Genomic DNA, 8,727 nt, shown 5'->3' with positions numbered 1-8,727 from the left:
TAAAGAACAATATAACAACTTTCAAAAACTATACAGAGGATGCTTTATTGAATTCTTGAATAAATGCAAAATCTAAGCAATAGTTGGGTAACATAACCATTACCTCATGTACTACAAACTCTGAAAATACTTTATAGGCTCTTTCCTATTATAGATGTTACTCCCTTCCCTGTTTCATGTTAACTTCTTGACAGTAATGGCCTGTCCAGAATGCATCACTGCCTTGTATACAGTCCCGCCATAAGCACATATCTCGTGATAAGTAATAGTGGTCTCAATTTGATCTTTGGAAGAAATTCTTTCCGTGGGTGGGAAATAGACATCCGAATCCATAGATTTTCTTTCCTTGTTTTGCTCCATTTCGAATGGATGTCAAATGCAATATAAGATGATCATAATTAGAACGATAGAAACTCCACCTACCTTAAAAGATGGAGACGATGAATCTCCATTGCAGTTGTCAAGAGGTCCACCACAGAGTCCCTCTTTGTCAATGAATCTACTAGTGGGCATGTTCTCAAAAAAAGTTTTTGAAGGGATCGGATGTCTCACGTTATGCTATATTGCTATGCCGTAGCAAAATTAGTAGATCTTGTACTCAAAATATAATGATTGTTCTTCAACTAGGTATACTTTTTACGACTAAAACTTCTATTTCACATTTGTTAAATTTTATTTTTCTCTTTCCGACGTTCCTTTACATATTAACTAACATTTTGTTTGTCAAGAAAAATATATTAATTTGATTAAAATAATAATAAAAAAAAAGTTCAGACAAAAAATCAATGGAGTAACTACTAAATTTATGTAATATATATAATTTACAATTATTAGAACAAAAATTTATTTATCCATATAATAATTAAAAAAGAGGTTAAAGTAATATTCTTGTCAATTTATCTCAAATTCCATTTTATTTTACTTTTTATTCTTTTTTACTTTGAATTTATTAAATTTGGTTGAAAAAGTAATTCATGAAAAAACAATACTATGTGAATAAGTGTGACTTCTGAGTAAATTATGGGTACATGAATCACCTAAGATCACATCCTTATAAGAGCTACCGTGAGGATAAGATGATTAAGAAATGTTTAAAAGACTTGAAAGTCACTACCTATACAGCCAAGGAGCATCTTCCTTTATGGTAGCTCAATCATAGGACCACATGGTTAAGCATGCTTTACTCGGAGCAATTATATGTTGGGAGACCTTTTAGAAATTTTCCTAGGATGCATGTGAATGAGGACAAAACATGTTGGAAAGACTACATTGGTCTGTCGAGATAGTTTTCATGCCTAGAATCGAGTATCCGCTACGACATTAAAAAAAAAAAAAAATCGTAGGTGAAATATGTCAGGATGAAACATATTTCCTCACATATCTAATCATGTTTGTTTGTATTCTATCTTTTGCTTTATCATTTTCACTTTTCCCACTTTAATTATTTTCACTTTTTCCATTTTCATCATGATGAATATGGATTTCCACTTTCATCTAATTATTTGTATGTACATTAAGAATTGTATTTGGAATATGTAAATTAAGCTAGGATGACAGAGCTCATGTAAATTGTAAGGGCTCAAGTCATTAAGCGTAGGAATGGTATCAGAGCCAACCTCTCAATTTTTGTGAGGGAAGAGAAGTTACTCGATCGTTAAAAACGACAGTGTAAACCAGGAGGATGATAAGAGAGATTCAAAAGAATTTGGAGTATGTGATAGCTGAGCGAATAGCCCTTGTGTTCCAGGTGGTAAGACGCGAGAAGCGCAGTAAGTCCGTTGGCAAGCTTGGGTGCATAGTCATATGAAAAATTATGAAGAAAATCTTATCTACAACCTGACACCTTTATTAGAGACAAAACAAAGATTGACAACTTGTTAGCCACACAGTGAACGCTTACATGTGAATTATCAGTGTTTGTAAATTATTAGTCTTTTAAATTATTAGTTTGCTTTATGCCTTTTCTTACTTTTAGGAAAGCAGATCTTGCAGGGGTCCTGTCCTGTTAGATTTGATCTTATCTCTTAGTTGGTGTTTTTCAAATTCACGTTCAAATCCGAAGTCTATAAAACGACTTCATCAATGTAAGGAGAGCATCAATCGGCCGATAGCTCTCTCTTGAATATCAATTGAAGAATTCAGAGAAAAATTAATCTACTCTATCTCTTATCTTATCTATCTTCTTATGAACAAATTTCTAAGAAAGCTCAGAAAATCAAACCATTTCAAATGTTCTACCAAGGAAGAAGAAAGTTCAAATGAACATAGAAGGGGAGAAAATCTCACAATCTCAAATACTGTCAATCAAGAATATCAGATTGCCACGATCGAAGATCAACTCCAAAATTGGATTATTCCAAAGGTAGATCCTAAAACTATATACCAAATCTCAACCTTCAATTTTACTCAAAGATTTCTCAAATTCTTTATTGGGAATGGTTCAATCCAATCTAGAGAATGAACCAGTCTATTTCAATTGTTATCCAAATTTTACTTTGTCGCTCCACGACCCGCACATATTATCAACCCTCATGTTGGACTTACAATAAAAAATTTTGAACATCAAGGCTGAAACTCATTCTTCAGTCGTCATATTCAGGGTTTATTACAAACTCGTGAATACAAATATTTCTCCAAGAAAAATAAGATCCTCGCCAAAAGGATCAACCATGCTCATAGAGGCAAATATTGGAATGTCCTTAGTGACTTTTCCAAAAACTCTTTCCTGGGATCAAATAACCAGAAATACTCTCTGGAAAATAGAAGATGCTAATCTTCCAAGGAAAAAGGAATCTCAAAACCCATTACAAATCATCGAACATGACGATGGAAGCATTGAAATAAAATTCAGCAAAGAACCCTCGTCAGAATCAAAAGTAAAAGAATTCTTGACTTCTAGACCAAGTACGTCGGGAGTTTCAAGATCAACGTATGACCCCTTAAAGGTAAAAGAGGTCAGTTATGATCAAAAAAGGGTATCAATCCACTATGAAGATGGCTCAAGATCTCCAACCCATACGGATATGGATACTCAATCCGTCTACGAAAGTCAGCTAAATGTCATTACGACTGATTTCCAGAGAGAAAGAATTATTGAAGGCAGATTTTATGTCAGCTGCCAACTCTTCAAAGAGAAAAGCTTTCTTCCAAACCTACAAAGAAGCTGAGCGAAGTGAATTAAGAGCTCAATGGTATTCTCATATGGAAACCATAAAAGAAAACATATCATCCTTCGAATGGTTTGAATAAAATATTTTGCAAATATGCATTTCGACTCAAAGAAGCTGGAAGACTACCAGAAGAGGCGAAGTATATTCAAAACATCCTCCGTAGGAAAAAGTCGAATTTGACAATTATTACGGAGAAAGGGCCAAAGCTAGTCCTTTCAAAACTATCCCACAAGGACTAGAAAAGGGCAATCCGACCCTAAAGGATATCAAGAATATCCAGCATCAAAATAATTATTCAAATAAGATTTTATCCACGATCTCCACCCAGCTTGAGAGTATCGAGGGGAAAATCTCAAAAAATTATTGTACTCTACAAGAACAAGTAGGTAGCTCTGTACTGAAAGTCGATGAGTCAATCCCAATACTCAGACCGGTAAACCTCGACGTATTTTCAAAGAGGATTTCTAAAGAAGAGGCCGCGATGGCCAAAATAGAAGAAAAGTTGGATAGAATCCTAGACCTGGGATAACACATCAGGATTCATCTGTCAATGTCGTTAACAATGACGACGAAATTCAAGAATTCGAAGACGAGATTTTAGATGAGGTAGAAGAGCCTCTGTACAATAAAATTGAAAGAATCTCCAGGAGAAGTCAAAATAATACCAGTAATCAGAAAAACTTGTATCCTCAACCATCTTTTCCGGATATTCAATTCGAAGAAAAGACTCTACAAACTCAAGCGCATTACAATGGTCTAGCAATCTATGAATGGAATATCGATGGATTGTCCGACTATCTGATAATGAATGTTGTCAATGAAATGATGATGGCCGCAGGCGCGTATAAATTACAGGGCCATAAATCCGACCATCAAGGACTGGTGGGACAAATATCTCGATGAAGCAACTCGCCAAAAGATATTAAGCCACCATGTCAATAGACCAACTACTCAAATCATCAAAGAGGAAGACCATCAACTAGGATCGAAGTACAACATGAAAGGGTAGAGGATGCTGTCAACACCCTCATTTATACCCTTATAGAATTCTTCGTTGGCGACCCCTTGAAATACCAGGAAAGATCCGCCGAAATACTCATGAACCTGAAGTGCCCCACCTTAGAAGATTTCAGGTGGTACAAAGACATGTATTTGAGCAAAGTTCTTATTAGAACAGACAGTTCGTTGGAATTCTGGAAAGAGAATTTGGTCAATGAACTACCAAAACACTTCTCAAGGAGGATCAAAGACGGTCTTAAGACAAAGTATAATGGAACAATTCCATGGCAGACTTTGTCATACGGGTCAATAGCATCCTTCATCATAGAACAAGGACTCAGACTTTGCAATGAGTCAAATATTCAAAACAAGCTCAATTCTTCGATATCAAATAGAAAAGAGCTTGGAAGATTTTGCAATCAATATGGATGCAAGGGGATAGAGGCCCCCTAAACCTCCAAAAAGAAGAAGGTTAAGACGCATCCAAAGCCTTATAATTCATACAGGCCCAGAGAAAAGTATCGAAACAAACCAGTACATCTCAAAAGCCTACATATTCAAGAAGAAAGTATACTCCTACAAAAACCCATAGAGGAAAGAAAAAGGAAACTTGCTTCAAATGTCGAGAAGAAGGACACTATGCTAACAAGTGTATGATAAGAGGAAAGATCAATGAGTTGGATATAGATCAAGAGCTGAAAAATCAGCTACTACGACTAGCTCTAACCGACTCAGAACAATCAAGCGAGGGAGAAAGCCTCGAACTCCAAGAAGAATCCGATTCATATTCTAGCACAGAATATGAATCAGGACAAGAAGGAAAGAGGACGTGCGAAGGATGCATAAATGTCCTTACAAAGGATCAAGAAATTCTACTCGAAGTAGTAGAAAAAGTTCAAGATCCATAAATTCAACAGAAAATCGCTCAACGACTCAAAGATGCTGTAACGACCCGGGAAAGAAAGAAAGAAAAAGAAAATATTATATATATATATATATATATATAATAAATGAAAACGAGAAAACGAAAAAAAAAAAAAAAAAAAAAAAAAAACCCAGTCGCCGGAAAACCCGCGAGTTTTCCGCCGACCGCCGTGTTTCGCGGAACCCACGCGAAACAACGGCCACAGCACGCCCACCCTCAGCCCAGCATCTTCAGAACGCCTGAGAAAAGAGAGAAAAATTTCGAGAGAGAGAGAGAGATTTCGGACAAACGTCGGCGAGTGTTCAGTTTCTCCGACGAGCCCTCAAACCACCCTTAAACCGACACCAAAGAACCTGTTACTACCGTAAGAGAGATCCCTAACGAAAGCACAATAACTCAGGGGCATTTGGTGTTATTTCGTAAGCGTCGTCGTCAGTAACCAAGGTCGGAAAGTTAGGTTTCTTAATCGATTCTTAGATCTATGGCTTTTAGGAGCGTTTAGGCCGCAAAACTCCCAAAAAGGAAAGAAGGACGACGAACAAAGAGAAAAAGAGAAGGAAGAGGACCGAAATAGGCAACGAAAACGCCGCGAGAAGGAGAGAGAAAACTCGCCGAAAAATTGGCCAAAGTCGGGTAAGGAAGACGAGATCCACGGATCCGGGTCAACCCGAACCCAGAACCCGGGAGAGCCAGCCCGTTTCCCCCCTTGGCCTCTGCCTTCGGCCCAGCCCAACTACAGCGGCCCAAACCTCAAACCGGCCCAGAAGCTACGGTTCAGTTGAACCAACCCAGACTAGACCCACGGTCCAATTGAGCCGGCCTGCAAACCAAACACTTGCGGCCCAGCCCAGTAAGCCGAGGCCCAACGTTTAGCCTTGGCCCAGTAGCCTTCCATAGCCCACGACCCGAACCACAACCCGAACCGGATTGCGACCCGCGCTTCGACCCGACACTGCCGCCCGACGTGGCTTTCTCTGCTGCTGCCACGTGTCACACAGCGGCGCGACAGTCCTCGGCTCGGCTCGGCGCAAACGGCTCGGGCTCCCTCCGGTGACGCTCCGGCGGCTCCTCCGGCGGCTCCAGCGGCTGTTCGGCTCGGCTCACTTGTTTTCAGCCCGGTTTCCACTGTTTCGACCCTCCCGGATCTGTTTTCGGCCCCGATTAAGGTATCCGAGGCCGTTTTAGAGCCGTATTTCACATTTATTAAATTAGGTAAATTAATTGTGAAATACTAACGGAAAGTGGTGAACGGTGTGATAGGAAACAAACCCCAGCGAAGTAGGAAGCAGCTCTCACGGAACGGGAGCTTACGTTTAGCTATTTAGGGAGTACTTCGGCCGAGGCCAACCAAGTAAGTGGCCTTACTATAGGATAGGCTATATAAATTGTATGATGCTTGATGATATGTGCCAGTTTATACATATTTTGTTGAGTGACGCTTAATATGTTTGACGCACGTTGTGGCATTATGATGAGCATGATGATTGCATGATTTTTACCTTAATATGATGATGTTTTCCATATTGAGCATGCTAGATGATGATGAGTGCCATATTGCATCATGTCGTTAGATCGACGTAGGACACAACCCTAAGAGCATGAAAATGATATTAATATAAATATCCACGATATGCGTTACCTAGAGTAACAAAGAGATGAGACTAGAGGGTTGTGTCAGAAGAGACATTACGATGGATTTAGAGGGACCTCATGCATTTTGTATGTTCATAAGCATAGGGCTACTTCCCCTAGAGATGATGAGTGCGGACGCGCACCTTATGATGAGCGCGAATGCGCACAGGTGCGAAAGCACACAGATGAGGGTGTTCATGAGGCGCATGACACTATGGGGTTCCGCTGACCTCCGGACGTCGCTACAGATTAGCTTGACCAGAGGACCCAGGGGGTGTGCGAGCGCCCTGGGGACTCACACTCGCACGTGTGAGTCGTGTGTAGGGAAGTACTACACATCCAATTTGTCCGAGACTGGAGGCCACCCCTAAGATGATTAGAGATAGGTCCCTATTCATGATTGCATGTGTTTGCATTAGCATGGCCCCTATAGTGGGGTCACTTACTGAGTATTTCTTCGAAATACTCAGGCCGTGTGCCATATTGTTTTTCAGGTAAAGGCAAGGCTCCCATGTACGGTTGACGGTGGCATCGTGATCAGAGACTGTGGCGCGTGCATAGGATAGTTGCATATTTAAAATTCCTAGTCTTGGTTAGGATAGGGCGTTTGCATTTCATTCATTTATATTAATTAATTTGTAATCGTTTTATTTTGTCTTTTGAACTCCAGCATGATGTTTGAAACACGTAAGTCCGACAGTGTTTTTCAATGTTTTAACGTATTCTGAAGTTTTAAATTTTTCCGCTAGTAAAGATGAGCATGCTTAGGTTTTTATTCTGCATTAGAGATGAGCATGAGACGTTAGTGGCGACTCTAGATATGTGGAAATTTAGGGTCGTTACAGTTGGTATCAGAGCTCTAGGTTTTAGATTCTGTAGACTAGCCTACGATGTAGGCTTGGCACGCTCCACGGTCCCAACGTCGATGCCCCGTCACCGTCAGGTACGCCTTGCATAAGATAAGAAAAGAGAAACGTTTTAAAACTTGCATGCATTTTTTTTATGTTGACATTACTGAAATGGTTGTGATATTTCACGTATTTATTTAAGAGTATGACGGCATGTGTTGCATGCTGAGTAATTTTGTTAATAGCATGATATGATGCTTAGCATGATGAATGTTTACTTCTTTGGCGTTACGATGTATTGCATAGTATTAAGGCCTTAGACTTAAGCAACCTTATATTGGTTTATAGAACCATGCCCGGAGGACGAGGAAGAGGAAGAGGAAGACGAGGAAGGGGGCGACCCCGTCGTAGAGAAGTAGGACGAGGTGTGGCAGAGAGGGCCCACCTCAAGAAAGATTAGAGACTGGGCCGGTAACAGTTACGCCGCCCCCAGTCTTACCACCAGTACAGCCTCCACCACAAGTAGAACCTCCACCCCAGCCTACCCTACCACTCCAAGTCGCACCTGAAGCTGCACCCCCAGTGGGTCGATGCTAATACTAGGTTAATGTGTGACTCCATCCAAGCCCTAATTCAAACCTTGGTAACCAATCAGCAAGCCAGTCTACAACAGGCCCAGGAACAAGCCCAAGCACAGGCCCAGGCACAGGCGTTGGCACTGGCACAAGTACAGGCACAGGCACAGGCACAGGCATAGGCACAGGCACAGGCACAGGCCACTGCTCAGGCCAATGCCCCAGTAAACCCTCCACAACCTGTTAGATGTTCAAACTGGATAAGGGATTTCAAGAGATACGACCCTCGACCATTCACTGGTTCCCTGGTAGACCCCATAGAAGCCCAAATGTGGATTGCAGCGGTGGAAACCACCTTTGAGACTATGGAGTGCCCAGAGAACCAAAAGGTCGCCTGTGCAACCTTCGTCCTACAAAAGGACGCAGAGATATGGTGGAGAGATAACAAAACCCTCATTAACCCAGAAGGGGGACCAATGAACTGGGAACGATTTAAGGAGGCCTTCCTTAAAGAATATTATCCTAAGTCAGAGCGACTTAAAAGGCAGCAGGAGTTCGCCCACCTGGTACAGGGAGGA

General features: G+C 40.8%; 1 long non-coding RNA gene across 1 annotated transcript; it reads left to right on the top strand.

The window, feature by feature from the left end:
- Positions 1-6,093: 6,093 nt before the first annotated feature.
- On the top strand, positions 6,094-7,452 carry LOC147790268 (uncharacterized). The gene is made up of 3 exons (XR_015423005.1): positions 6,094-6,260; positions 6,355-6,445; positions 7,221-7,452. It is a non-coding gene; the product is annotated as an uncharacterized LOC147790268 (long non-coding RNA).
- The last annotated feature ends 1,275 nt before the right edge of the window (positions 7,453-8,727 follow it).

This window comes from Cucurbita pepo, chromosome 11 (assembly GCF_057944985.1).
Source record: "Cucurbita pepo subsp. pepo isolate OVF chromosome 11, ASM5794498v1, whole genome shotgun sequence".
Classification (NCBI taxonomy): Eukaryota; Viridiplantae; Streptophyta; class Magnoliopsida; order Cucurbitales; family Cucurbitaceae; genus Cucurbita; species Cucurbita pepo.
Note: the sequence above shows the minus strand (reverse complement) of the source record. Positions and strands in the feature narration are given on the sequence as shown.